The sequence below is a fragment of the Entelurus aequoreus genome, linkage group LG03 (genome assembly GCF_033978785.1).
Source record: "Entelurus aequoreus isolate RoL-2023_Sb linkage group LG03, RoL_Eaeq_v1.1, whole genome shotgun sequence".
Taxonomy (NCBI): Eukaryota; Metazoa; Chordata; class Actinopteri; order Syngnathiformes; family Syngnathidae; genus Entelurus; species Entelurus aequoreus.
In genome coordinates this window covers 39,199,925-39,215,651 of record NC_084733.1, presented here as the reverse complement: position 1 = coordinate 39,215,651, position 15,727 = coordinate 39,199,925, and the positions used below count along the sequence as shown (strand labels likewise).

The window sequence follows — 15,727 nt, the reverse complement described above, 5'->3', positions numbered from 1 at the left end:
ACACCATCGGAAAGGTCTCGTTTGCGCCGATGGCGTAAATCTAAATTGGGAACATTTCGTGTTACCATGGCAACGCTATTCACGAACAAACTAAAACACCTTTTGTTTAATACGATTTTGCACCGGCCAACGAACCCCCACATATGTTATACCGTCGGAAAGGTCCCGTTCGTGCCGATGGGAGTATTTTAAATTGGGAACATTTCAAGTTACCATGGCGACGCTATTCACGAATAAACAAAAACTTGGGCCAATTGAATGGGAACGCACCTTTATAATGGTGAATATTTCCAGCACACCTGCGAGATTACCTCCTCTTGTAGCTCAGCCATTCTTTCACGTAGCTCGGTGCTTAACCTTTTAATTTTGTTTACATACTTGTCTACTTTAACCCTGGCGAAAAAAATTTGACGTCCAATGTTTGGTTTTGGCTGGATGGCCATCGGAGTAAGTACGGTGAATTCAAATTGAATTCAAAATCTCCTTACTAACTCACCAGGCTTAAAAACCCATCTTTTTAAAAAAGCCTTTTTAAAGATTTTTATAGATATGCATGCTGGTTCTGGCTATTGGGCTGTTTTCTAGTTTTATATTTTATTTATTTGTATTATCTTTTATTATTATTATTATTATTACTATTTTCTTTTTCTTTTTTTTTAACACTGTGGCACTTTGAGGTTGTTTGCTCAACGTAAAGTGCTTTTTACAAATACAATCTATTATTATTATTATTATTATTACGGCAGTTTCCGGCGACTCCCGGCCAGAGGTCCAGGGCACAGATAGCAGGCCCATCAAAAATGTTCTAGTTATTGTGTACTATTGACTTTGTTTTGATCACACAATGTAATAAAAGATTAAATGGAGCCAGTACAAATATTGTGTCGATATTGTTAAACTGTCAATGACATTCTTCATAAATACATTGGAAAATGTACACTTAATGGATGGAATGTGTATTGGTGTCGGCCGATCCCACTCAAGGATTATCGGAATTGGTATCATAAATCCCTGATCGGTATTGTGTTTAATTAAAGCCTTTACTAAATCTAATTTGGTACGACGAGAAGGAACAGATTCAAGTTTTCATTGTTGGTGTGCATTATGTTGCCATGCCAGCAAAAATAACACTATAATAGTGTGTGAGAGATCCTTTTTAGGATGTTTGAAAATATGTCTGGGAATGAAATGCATTGCACACGCCGTTGCTTCCATCATCTCTTGTCTGCTGCTCGAGTCCTCCCTCCCTCCATCTCTTCCCGGGGCCCATGGGAAGAAGAGACTCTGGGAGCAGACAGTCTGCAGCCCTAAATATATGTATAAGAGGGAGAAGGGGAAGGGAGGGCACATTAGCAGGCAGAGGAGCAAGAGAGCGAATGAAACGAAGGAAGGAGGGAAGGCGAGAGGGAGGGAGGGGACATATTGAGTGTTGGAGGACATACATGCACATTGCAGAGTGGACGGAGAGAGAAGGGGAAGGGAAGCAAACCAGTTCAGCTTGAGAGAAGAGAGAGAGCATCTGGGGTTTCTTCTCCCATCACCCCCCCTCCTCAGAGCAAACACATGCTCACACACACTCTCTCTCTCTCTCCCCGACACACACATATACATACTCCCCCCTAACACACACATACAGGCAGAATTGCTTTAGGGTATACCAGTCCGCTTTGGCAGTCCTTCCCCTTTGTTGTTTCAGCTATTGGTTAGTCTCGGCGGCGGCGTGGCGTGCGCCTCTATCGTTGGGGAGGGTGTTTGTGTTTGTGGAGTCTACCAGCAGTGTGTGAAGGATGCAACTCGCAGGAGCCGGGTAAGTCCACTCCTTCCTTTCTTCACGCTTGCTTCTCTCCATTGGCTGCATGCAGCTCTCAGTGCGCGCTCTCTCCCTCCTCAGCCTCTTTCTCGGTCTGCTTGACACCGTCTCCTCCCAATTGTGCTCTATCCATCTCTGCATCCTCTCTCACTTTCTCACTCTCTCTCTCTCTCTAGCTCGCCCTTCTCCGGCTTTGCCTCATTGGTGTGTCCTGATTCCCTTTTTCCATTAGGCTCCAGGCCCATTGGTCGCCCGCCTTCCAACCATTATCTCCACTCCTCCACCACTCTGTCAGTCTGAATCCCTCCACTTTGCCTCCTTCTCACATTCTTCTCACATTGAAGTGGTAAAAGAAAAAGAAAAATGATCTGCATGCAGCGCGAGAGCAGAAGTTTGCACTGTAAATGAATCGGGGCCGAAGTAAAGGGAAGCGAAACAGGAGAGGAAGCACATTTTGGGGAAAAGTTTCAAGAGAAGACTGCAGTTGGTAGGTAACTTGCACTTCTTTAATGGGTTATTAGCAGGTAAACAAGCAGATAGTGTGTATTATTGACATTGACATGGCTAAGTTAGTTGGTTTATTATACCATAAGTTGCACTCTTCTGTTGTTACAGCATGGTTTTTGTTGATATCAGGTCAATCAAAGCATGTTGAATTGAGGATGAAAATGAATTATGTGAAAGTTTGTTCTCACAATTCAGTGTTCCAAGTGTGGTTAAGTGGACTTTTCTCCAAATGCAAATGTCTTGCACACTATTTAGGTAACTAGTGATGTCTTACATGAATTGTGTTTCAATGCATCGTTCGATTTGCTGTCATGTGAGGTCTGACATTGTGTGCAATGGCATTGTTTAGTAGTGTATAGACGGTGGACAAGCAAATGTACAAGTGAAGGAAATACTGTCAAGTATATATTCTAACAAAAGAAGTGAAAAGGTCTTTTTAACACACACACACTGGGAACTGTGTTGCTGTTTTATATTTTACGGAAGAGGACTGAGAAGAATTCAGATATTGTGACTGTGGAAGGTGTGTACTGTAGATACAAACACAGCAGAAGGTTGATGATGTTTTTTTTTTCTTCTGTAAAGATAAACAAACATGAGCCGCTTATGTTTTATCTGCCTCTAACTAGACTGCTTATGCATTAAAACAATGGTGGGTTGTTGTGCTTTTAAATTATTGGGCATAGTGTAGAAAGAGTTATTGATATAAACTGGGGATGTAACGATAAGAAAATGTGATATTACTGTTAACGTGACCAAAATGATCTTGGTTATCATTATTATCGTGGTTGAAATCTTTTGACAAAGTTTTTTTTTTTTTTTAAACTAGAATAAATTGACACACCGTTAGAAAACCCACTATTCATGTTTTGTGTTTTTTATGCTTTACTGATAGTGTTTAAGTCTCAGTATTTCATCTGTTTTAATGGCTAAGCTTATAGTGTTAAAAATATTGGTTTATATGACAGCACTTTAAAATGTATTTTAAAAAAAAGTGTGCAACAAATAAAATCTAATATTGTTATTTATTATGTCTGGCGGGCGTTGTGGCATCCTACTCTGTTCAGTGGTCCTTGAACACACCGTAAAACTGCTCTGTCTTGCATTCCTCTGAGTCTACAATAGAACGCTCACTCCGTAGTGAGGTTGTAGGTCCAATGTGCACAATTGAACAGCTTAGTTCAATTTTAGGGGCGGTATGGTGTAGTGCAGTGGTTCTCAACCTTTTTTCAGTGATGTACCCCCTGTGAACATTTTTTTAATTCAAGTACCCCCTAATCAGAGCAAAGCATTTTTGGTTGAAAAAAAAGAGATACAAAAGTAAAATACAGCACTACGTCATCCGTTTCTGATTTATTAAATTGTATAACAGTGCAAAATATTGCTCATTTGTTGTGGTCTTTCTTGAACTATTTGGAAAAAAATATATAAAAATAACTAAAAACTTGTTGAAAAATAAACAAGTGATTCAATTATAAATAAAGATTTCTACACAGAAGTAATCATCAACTTAAAGTGCCCTCTCTGGGGATTGTAATAGAGATCCATCTGGATTCATGAACTTAATTCTAAACATTTCTTCACAAAAAAGGAAATCTTTAACATCAATATTTATGGAACATATCCACAAAAAATCTAGCTGTCAACACTGAATATTGCATTGTTGCATTTCTTTTCACAGTTATTTTTGACAGACATTTAAAAAAAATCTCACATACCCCTTGGCATACCTTCAAGTTTCCCCAGAGGTACGCGTACCCCCATTTGAGAACCACTGGCGTAGTGGGTAGAGCGGCCGTGCCAGAAACCTGAGGGTTGCAGGTTCGCTCCTTGCCTCTTGACATCCAAATCGCTGCCGTTGTGTCCTTGGGCAGGACACTTCACCCTTGCCCCCAGTGCCGCTCACACTGGTGAATGAACGATGAATGAATGATAGGTGGTGGTCAGAGGGGCCGTAGGTGCAAACTGGCAGCCTCGGTTCCGTCAGTCTACCCCAGGGCAGTTGTGGCTACAAATGTAGCTTACCACCACCAGGTGTGAATGAATGATGGGTTCTCACTTCTCTGTGAGCGCTTTGAGTATCTAATAATACAAAAGCGCGATATACTATATAATCCATTATTATTATATATTTATAGTTGTATAACTTTAGATAGGGGTATGTCTTTACTAATGGGGAAAGACGTTAATGTCTTTTGTATTCATGTTAATATTCAAGCTACCGAGCTGGCACCAGTCAGTACTTGAGTCTATCAAAGTGCAGTTATCAATCACGGAACTTTGATTATTTTAATTTAAAACGGTAATATAACCGAAATAAGTTTTACTGTGGTTATCATGTATACCATTTATCGTTACATCTCCAGTATAAACTTGTTGATTTTCAAAAATGTATGACGAAAACACGTGTTTCATGCTCTGACACGTGTCTTATAGAAATACACCATTACACATGGTCTCCGATTTATGTCACCATGTGGGGACACTTCAAGGTTTTCCGCCATTGGTAGTCTTGCTTGTTAAGGAGAAGAGCCGTTTGTGTTTGTGTAGCGCCGCCACTGTGCTCACTACTGTACACCCTGCAGAGCAAACGGCGGACAGAAAGACAGGCCAATGTGATTAAATTGGAGGGGGATACTCTCACGCTACTCCGCCTGTACTGAGAGCAACATTACAGCAGGGACCCCCCCCCACCACCACCACCACCACCATCTCTCATCTCTCCTTCTCTCCATCTTTCTCTTGCTCTCCCAGGCCACTCACTAGCCCAGCTGTCTGCTTTAGAGCTGGAGGGAACAACAAATGTCCTGATGCACTGCAATATGTGCCATCGCTGTCCTCCACTTTCCACATTATGCCGTGATATTCCAAATCAAATGTTGTACCATTTGTTGTAGAGTGGTAGAATGTGGCAGACAAAACAGTGTACAGTATTGGAATGAGTGACTCCCGCTTTGCGTCGGGTAAAAAAAAAGTGATTCCCTTCTTTCACTGCAGACTGATGAATGGGCTTGAAAAAAGCCTCTTGGGGATCCCCTGCATGCCACCGGCAGCAGGTGGTAGAGGTTGTTGGTTGGTCAAAATGAGATTACATACCTGAACTATATGTTTTATGCATACAAATACCACTATTACCTTGACTTCTAGTGAAGTGAATTATATTTATATAGCACTTTTCTCTAGTAACTCAAAGCGCTTTACATTGTGAAACCCAATATCTAAGGTACATTTTTTTTTAAACCAGTGTGGGTGGCAGTGAATAGGATGGCAAAAGCTGGGATCGAACCTGGACCCTCAAGTTGCTGACACGGCCACTCTACCAACCGAGCTATACCACCCCGGTATAGGCCATTGTGGACATTAAGCTTTTTATCGGCTAATATAGCCCTGTAGTTAGTAACATTGGTTGCTTTGGACATACCATACATATAGTTGTAATCCATATTTGCAATGTTTGTGGTTGACATTTATTGCTAGTTGGTGGTTGACATTTATTGCACATTACTCTTAAACATAAACGATACAGGAAGTGAACAACATATTTGTATTGGTTAGGATTGGGACATGAAACTCGGCACAGATCTTATATAAAACTAAATAAGATAATAAAAGAGCCAATGTCATGATCTCTCCTTACAATCGTTATTAGTTTCTGGTATTTTGCTTTATTTCACGTCCAGCGCTTTTATTTTGATTCCATTTCCTGTTTGCTTCTCCTTTGCCACTATTTAAGTCTGAGCACTGGCTCCCTCACCTGTCCCTGATTGGCAATCAGGACACACATAATAGATTATAAATATTTTTGTTCATGAGCTATGTTGTACTGGGTGAGCGTCCTGACACTGTACACCTTTTCAGACGATGTGCAGGTATTCTTTTTGTTTCTGTTTACGTGTCTTCTACAACCACAAAATGCTCTGACACTTTGTACCCTTAGCCTTGCCGTAGGTACTTAGCTCAATGGGATGTATAGAATATACCGTGTTTTCATGGCTATAGAGCGCAGCGGTATTCAAGCCGCACCCACCAAATTTCAGATGAAAAACATATTTTTTGATATTAGCCGCACTAGACTATAACTCACAGATATACCAGTAGATTTTGTAAATGTTTATACCTTAATTGTTTCCAAACGGTTCCTGTTACACGGCAGTAAAACAGTTGATCAAAAAAAAAAACAGAAGTCAGTGTCATGGACCCACGAGCTGTGGAAGCTAGCTCTCCAATCAGCTAAACAGACTCAATAACTCCACGGTGAATTTTCGAAACTAAAACAATAAAATAAAATGCCATTGTAAGTCAATACGGTAATACTAACACGGACACTTGTACACATGTTAGCATGTTTGCTAATGCTAACGACACCCTTGATTACATTACGATAGCAAGTACAAATATGCATAAAAACACTCCTACAGACATCATACATGGGACGGTTTAGTAAGAATTAATTGTTTTAGTTATATTGTAAAACTTACAATCGTTGCTTGGAGTAATAAACAAATCATTATTTCAGCAGTAACGCTATGTATGGATAGTAGACAAAACAGGACTTGTACTTCCGATACAAAGCCCAAAAAAGGAAGATCATTTTCAACCTGTAGCTCCTGCAGTGAGCAAATTTGTCCAAACGATGGCGCCATAGCCCAAACAATAACACAATGTTTCAGTGTCTCTGTCAGTGTTATATGAAAACTGTTTGTTACATACAAAATATTACGGCCATCTCTCTATTATTAGCCACACAGTTTAATAAGCCACAGGGTTCAAAGCCTGGGAAAAAAGCAGTGGCTTACAGTCCGGAAAATACAGTACCTCATCATATCCCATGAAATATATATATTTTTTACGTACATGTATTTTTTTTATATGAATTCTATTTAATTAGAAATGAACTTATTTTACCAATGTATAGTGTCTTTTTGTGTAATAAATACAATTTAATACAAAGTAAAATATATAATACAATATATTAAATACAACAATCTGTGATGACCTATCGTGGCAGCTTTGTAATTTGTTTATTTTGTTCATGTGTTTGTACTCTTTCGTGACAGTGCTCTTTTTGATTTTTTCTGTTTTTTTCCTCCTCTACGTCACCTTCTTTGCTGAGCAACATCGAGAGACGAGCAGTAGAATAAATAGATGGATGGATTGAGGGTGTATCAAGTAGCTTTTGCTTTTTAGTTTACTCATATTTCCCGCGCTGAACATTTTTTGGGGTGATTTTCCACAGTGCGACGACAATGGCTGGCTCTGTGTTGCCTTGAAATTGCTTGAAAAGAAAGTGGCGCGCTTCGCTTTGCAGAAAGAAGACTTTCTTACCTATGCCAAATAGTTTATGTTTTGTCTGTTTTTTAGCAACATAACTCAACCAGTTATGGACAGAGTTAATGTCCAAAATACATTTCATCTTATTTACGACAAATGGATGACGTACGAACACACTTAGCTTACGGCGTTGCATGCCCCCACCTTTCCGTTCCCGAGCTGCGCAGAGGATTCTCGGAGATGTAGTTTTTTTTAAAACTACACTCACCAACTTTTCATTTGATACGGTCACACGTCACGGTATTATTAAGGAGACTTTCAAACCGAAATACCGTGGTATTTATAATACCGTTACACCCCTATGCTGTAAGTATATATGTATTTTAGTAACAGGCATATTCTTTATCGTAATGTAATCAAGCGAGTGTCGTTAGTATTAGCTAATATGCTAACATGTCTACAGGTGTCTGTGTTAGTATTATAAGCTTACAATGGCATTATTTTTGTATTGTTTCGTTTTCACAAATTCCTCAGTACACTCATCAAGACGTCACCGTGGAGTTATTGAGTCTGATTAGCTGATTGGAGGGCGAGCTTCCGCAGCTAGTGGGTCCATGACAATGACTTCTGTTTTGTTTGATCAGCCATTTTACTGCCGTGTTACAGACACTATTTGGAACAGTGTTAATTTCGACAGCAGTTTTTCATTTTGTTTTAGTCATAGTCTTTTTACGATAAATTATTCATGTTTTAGTCATATTTTAGTCATCTAAAATAATTTAGTGTTAATACATTTGTATTCGACTAAATTTCTCCACATTTTAGTAGACTAAAATTACAGTAAATTTGGTCGACTAAAATATAAAGTACAACACATATTTGAAGTTGTCTTGAAATCACAGATCAACACCTGCACTCCAAAGTATTTCAATAAGTACATTTCACACTAACCTTTTTATTTGTTATTATTTTAGCTGAAATTAAGCATTGTTTTCAAATGTTGAATAATATTAGTCTAAAATAGTCACATGAAGAAACAAATTAGTGTTATTCTGTGTTGTGTATAAATACAATGAGTGTGCACAATTGCCATCTTGGCCACTGTCTCGTTTAATTACAGCAACCAGTGTCTAGAACAGTACTTCTTAACCTGGGTTCGATCGAACCCTAGGGGTTTGACGAGTCGGCCTCAGGGGTTCGGCGGAGCCTCCGCCGTGGAGGTCAGGTCACACCCGACTCATCGTGTAAATAAAAACTTCTCCCTATCTGCGTATTATGGATACCCCCAAACAAAGTTCCCTCTAATTTTCCATATGCGTGGACCTACTCAGTGGCCTAGTGGTTAGAGTGTCCGCCCTGAGATCGGTAGGTTGTGATTTGAAACCCCGGCCGAGTCATACCAAAGACTATAAAATGGGACCCATTACCTCCCGGCTTGGCACTCAGCATCAAGGGTTGGAATTGGGGGTTAAATCACCAAAAATGATTCCCGGGCCGCTGCTGCCCACTGCTGCCCACTGCTGCCCACTGCTCCCCTCACTTCCCAGGGGGTGACCAAGGGTGATGGGTCAAATGCATAGGACACATTTCAACACACCTAGTGTGTGACAATCATTGGTATTTTAACTTAGATGTGCACACTGTGGCCACACCAGCAGCACACCTATCCCAAACCTGACTGAATACCAAGTTAAATGTTTTATTACTATAATCAAATGACAGCAGTAATTTCCATGGGATTATTTTGTAAAATAAGTGTTTTGGCCCACTTACAATGACAGTAAGACAACATATTGTTTTTCATGAGCTGTGTACTAGTATTGCATGTCTGGGTGGGGGTCCTGCTTTGGAAATAATGTGTAACCCTTTCCGATATCGCATTTAGTTCCCACTAAAACATGCACATGTTGCACAATGAGATGTAAACATGGGATCATGTGTACAGTCCTGTAACTTTCTGTTTGTAAAATATATCTTTATTAGTATTTATTTAATATAATAACATCATTTCATGATTACCGGTAATATTTTTAAATTAAGAAAAAAAACGTTTTATTTTTCATTAAAGAAGGGTTCGGTGAATGCGCATATGACACTGGTGGGGTTCAGTACCTCCAACGAGGTTAAGAACCACTGGTTTTGATTATCTAGAAAGTATAAATATCTACCATACCTGTCTTCATTTGTGTGTTGGTAATTTGTGCAATTAATAGCTGAATAGTGTGCCGAGGACATCGATTATTGTGACCAAAATTGTCACATTTATCAATATTATTGTGGAATGAGCCCAAAAGCTTTTTAAACATAACTAAAATAAATAGATAGGGGAAAATAGGTTGTTGATGATAACTACCACAACATTTTTTTTGTCAACAAGATGAACACTACTTTGGAAACAATTAAGCTATATAAATATTTTTGTGTAAATAACTCGCTTACAACCTATATATTTGCGGCTTAAAGTCCGGTGCAGCTAATATATGGAAAAATGTTTTTCCTTCTCAAACTTAGTGGGTGCGGCTTATATACCGGTGCACTCTATAGTCCGGAAAATATGGTACTACAGTAGGGAATGGATTCATATGGCTCGATTCCTGGGTGGATCTTCTGTGAGATGAAGGGTGGGAATCATTTTGCAATGCAGTCTGCTGAAAACGATGGAAAACGACACTCTGCATAGCAACTGATGCTGTGGTCAAAGTTGGAATAGCCACAAAACACATTTTTGGATATTTAAAACTTTACTACCACCTGTCTGCTAAAATGGATAGTACACCCCCCCCCCCCCCCCCTCCATTTTGTCACGTTTCATGTGTTAGATAAACCATTACGAATAGGGCCAGATTTAGCTAATGCTGTCGCCGGTGTGTATGTCTGTTGCTGGTTGCTATGTGAACTCGTATCACTAAGAAGCTCTGAGAAGACACCTGGGGAATCGACGTGCTCTTCCAATCTTCTCAATGGTCAGGCAAGGACAGGGCGAGGATGGATGCATCTGAGCAGACACAATGTCAATACTGATGTCTGCTCAGTGTGAGATGTTGCTGCACTTGTGTCCTTCACACAAATCTCACCGCATCGTTTGATGTGTAGAAGCTATTAATTATGCCAGATTCACCAAATAACTTAACATTGGCCTTTTTACTACATGGAATGAAAACTTATAGACTAAAATCAACAAAATAAACCAATATGTATTTGATTAAAAAACACAACTACAAGTTGCAATAGCTTCCTTTTTAAATTACTGTTGTATCTCAGTTTACATTAGTAATCCGTTTCAAAAGCAAAACTGAAGCCATTTTTTCAATTAAAAATAATGCAAATCCAATTAGTTCGTTTCAGACGCCCTAAAATATCAACTCAAAACAATTTGTACAAAAAGTGATTGTTTTTACATGCAGAAAACAATATGAAATACACTAATTGTAAATGAGAAATTAACAACAAATAAATTAACTTTTCTTTTATAAAAAAAAGACATTTGGACTCACACAGTGTTGCAGCGTTTCTTGTTTTTGTCCTCATTAAATACATGAAGAGTACATGAGCAAAAACCAATGAACTTCATTTTGCGGATTTTAAGCTGTGAGTATCACTAAAAAGTTTAAAGTATTCTCTACCAGGAGGTATAATCAAATGTTACGCAAAAGCCAATTATCTTTTGCATTTTAGTTTTGAATATTCCGTTTTACTTCAGAGAGCGACAACCACGCTGCTCTCTTTCTGGCACAAACAGACAAATCCATCAAACCAATCAGTGCATTGAAATTTGATGATGTCATCCAATATCAGCGCTCATGTCCGCGCGCTTCATGTCTGTTTTGCCATGATTGTAACTAACTTAAAGCAAAAATAATGAGTGACTTTGTTGAAATCAGTGAGTGTGCGGCGCCCTCGTCTACTGAGTGCAAAAAGAGATACTGTCTTGGTAGATCTCCATGAGCAAGAAAGGTTGGGGAAAATGCCGTCTATTGCCTGTGAACATGATGAACAGGATACGAGTGTAGCCACTTCTCTCTCGAGTGACAAACTTAATCGTGTGTTTACTCTGCTGTTGTTGTCTTGTGATGCACCAGTCAATGTAAACCCTTGACCCCACTGTCTAGGGATCACCCAAACAAGGTGTTTGTTTGGATTAAATTAATTAATTATAGTGATGGAATTACAATTACTCTGAAAAAAACTGATCTGTTTTAATTGTTTTTTAGGGCCAGGCTTGCACCTTATAGGATTGGTCTGATTTTGCAAAAAAAAAAATTTTTTTTTTTTTGCTGCGAAATTAGTACAAAACTATTAAAATTCCTTTAATTCATCAGTAGGATTACTGTTTAAATGAAAAGATCCACAAAAATATATTGGTTTGCTCAAAACATGGAAAACTAAGATATGTTTTTGAGCATGAACCTTCACATTTTTAACTTGCACCTCGCCTGCCATCTCTGCACAATGCGGTCCCGACAAAAAACACCAACACCAGAACGTAACAAAATTTTGAAAGAAACAAAAATAAATTAACTTTTGTGTTCTTAAAAAAAAGAGATGTTAAGAACATGTGTGGACTCAAAGAGTGTATTAATAACTCGAGTCAAAAACACGTAGGAATCTTTGTTTGGGAAACATTGTTTGCGGAATGATTGAACAGACAAGTTTGTTAGGAGCAATGTTTGGCTGTACGATAAACAAGACGGTATACTAAATTGGTGCAAACTTTAGGTGAAAATCTTCGTCCAAAACAAAATTCAATAAAAAGTTCAATGTAACAAAAACAAGGCTTGTGTATAACTAGGGCTGCAACAATTGATGAATTAATTCAAATACAAAATGCTTCCCATGTATACCATTTTGCTTCGATTAAAGGGTTAATGAGTTAAACTAATACAAATCAATGAAATGCATGGATGGCCCGGAACTGCAACTCCACATGAGAGCGGTGTTGTGTGGGTGCCGTGATCTTTTTTTTTTGTTGTTGTTTTTTTTTTGCACACATGTTAAACGTGCAATTTGAATGTTGATGATGTTGATGATGAATGAAGGCTATGGCAACCAAACAATGTTTTTGTATTTTATTTAAACTATCTTTCTTAAATACCCATTTAGGCTAGAAAGAGCTCGATTAATTAAACAAACTAATCGATGGATTACTCGATTACTAAACAAATATATATCTGCAGCCCTATTTATAACTTATTAAATCAGTGTGAGTAAAATGTGATTGCATACATTTATATTAGTGCTGTCAAATGATAATTTTTTTAAACCATTCTTTAATTTGGAATAATCATGATTACTAATATTATAATATTATTATCATTATTAATAATCGTATTACTTGCCTGTGTAATTTAAATTACTTTTAAAAAGACCGCAATGTTTTGACACAAATGCAATTTTTTTTAAATGCTTTATTAAATGTATTTGCTCAAAACATGGTAACAGTTTAATCTTAAGTCCAGCCATGCCGTATTTTGAGTAAAATTTGTGACTCAGCACAGCAGTCGGGGTATCCTCACACAATTTAGCCTGATCACTTACCGTATAGCAACTTATGCCATTCAGGGAGCTTTGGTAAATGAGCATCCACAGTCAAATCAAATAGTGTGATTAATCTGTGTACATACATGATTAATACAAAACTATTTGTGGTTAATAACATGAGTTAACTCATTATTTTGACAGCCCTAATTTATATAGATCACATTTTGCAGCTTCATGTTTTCATTGGTGCCGATACATAAGCTGGTGCAGGCTTGGACATGGAAACCAAGTTATATATCATTCTCAAAAGTGCAGGAAGCCATCATTTTGATAATGTCGCACAATGAAAAATATGTCATTTCTCGAAAAATAATGCTTGCATCTGCTTGAGGTCTATTCATGTGTGAAGGTGTTCCTTTTGGTGCTGATTGGAGTTGGTATTGTTTGGCTTAGGCGGAGTGTCTGTGCTTTCCTGCTATTGTAGTTGATGGCATGAAATCACACACAGACAGAAACTAGGGTGCACATAACAAAGGAATTTGATTGCTGACCCAGCTGAAATCTAAAGAAAAATGCTACCTTGCTTGTTTTTCGTACAATAAATAGTAATACTGACTGTTCTTTGCTTGTAACATTGGTGGTCAGATGTGAATTCTTATGTGGGTATCCCTCCAGAGATAGCATGGGAGTCCACCTCCACGCGCACACAGTTCCGTGGCTCTCCTCGGGGAAAACATGATCTATCTCCTGGCGGGCAGGCCAATTAAAATCCAATCAGGCTGCATGAAGTGTGCTGGTAATGGGAAAGCCACAGTGGTGGAAGAGGGGCTGATAAATGGACACTTTCACCTTGTGGCATAACAGCCTCCCACCAGCATCCATCACCCTCAGGGACAAGGCTCTCCTATTCACGCTAGCACCCGCCACCCTGCAGCAACAGAGAGATGCACCCTCACCAGTCACTATATTAGGTACACCTGTACAATGTGTGTAAATTTGCAACCAGTGGCATGTAAGGAACTGGTTGTGTTGTCAATAGCGAAAAGACAGATCAAATCCCTCAACTACGCTATATTGCCAAAAGTATTTGGCCACCTGCCTTGACTCACATATGAACTTGAAGTGCCATCCCATTCCTAACCCATAAGGTTCAATATGATGTTGGTCCACCTTTTGCAGCTATTACAGCTTCAACTCTTCTGGGAAGGCTGTCCACAAGGTGGCGGAGTGTGTTTATAGGAATTTTCGACCATTCTTCCAAAAGCGCATTGGTGAGGTCACACACTAAAGTTGGTCGAGAAGGCCTGGCTCTCAGTCTCCGTTTTAATTCTTCCCAAAGGTGTTCTATCGGGTTCAGGTCAGGACTCTGTGCAGGCCAGTCAAGTTCATCCACACCAAACTCTGTCATCCATGTCTTTATGGACCTTGCTTTGTGCACTGGTGCACAGTCATGTTGGAAGAGGAAGGGGCCCGCTCCAAACTGTTCCCACAAGGTTGGGAGTATGGAATTGGCCAAAATGTTTTGGTATCCTGGAGCATTCAAATTTCATTTCACTGGAACTACGGGGCCAAGCCCAACTCCTGAAAAACAACCCTACACCATAATTCCTCCTCCACCAAATTTCACACTAAGCACAATGCAGTCCGAAATGTACCGTTGTCCTGGAAACCTCCAAACCCAGCCAACAGTTGACTTTGGAATATTTAGGAGCGAGGAAATTTCACGACTGGATTTGTTGCACAGGTGGCATCCTATGACCGTTCCACGCTAGAAATCACTGAGCCCCTGAGAGCGGCCCATTCTTTCACAAATGTTTGTAGAAACAGTCTGTATGCCTAAGTGCTAGATGTTATACACCTGTGGCCGGGCCAAGTGATTAGGACACCTAATTCTGATCATTTGGATGGATGACCAAATACTTTTGGCAATATGGTGTATACTAAATCTACCTGATGAAATGTTTGCAGATGAGACTGCCCTAATTTAAGAGTTTTGAGATAAGAGCTGTCTCTCTGCTAATTGTTATGCTTTAAGTTGCAAGTAAAAATGTCAGTTACAAGCATCCCCGCCATTAGTTGGCGTAGCAAATGTCACAGCCCAGCAGGCACAAGATATTAAAACAACGTTGAGAATGTGTTAAATTATGTCCTGATTTTGAGCAACTCAAACTTAACGTTGGAACAACATGCTTTTTGACAACGTTTAATCAATTTTGGGTTCTGATGTTGATTTGACCATTGAAATTTGGTCATTTCCCAACCAACAACATGGATCCAACGTTGGACATCATTTTACAAGTACAACTATTTTGCAATGTTGTTTTAAAGGACATGTATGTATAATCAGCGTTGTGCCTGCTGGGAGTGAACCTCGTAAGATCCGCCCAAAACATCTGGTCTTACTCGTTAGCAGTAGCTTATAGCTAGAGATGGACACAACGTTATTTTTCAACCATTTTAAAGAAGTAACCAATTGTTAAAGACAGTGCTGAGAAGAAGAAATTGATCATACTCATTGAATTAAAGAAATAAATGATCAAAAACATGACCAAAAGTGTTGCCAACTTGGTGAAGCAATTTTAACATATGACTGCCAGTCTGCACCATACTGAGTCCAACCTCAGCCAATAATTTTAAAATAATATCTAATCAACAAACATG

General features: G+C 39.0%; 1 protein-coding gene across 1 annotated transcript in view; it reads left to right on the top strand.

Moving 5' to 3' along the window:
• Positions 1–2,068: 2,068 nt before the first annotated feature.
• myt1lb (myelin transcription factor 1-like, b) overlaps positions 2,069–15,727 on the top strand; it is a 348,050-nt gene continuing 334,391 nt past the window's right edge. The window contains exon 1 of the mRNA XM_062041789.1: positions 2,069–2,297. The gene's annotated coding sequence lies outside the window, so the exon portion shown is untranslated. The remainder of the gene's footprint in view (positions 2,298–15,727) is intronic.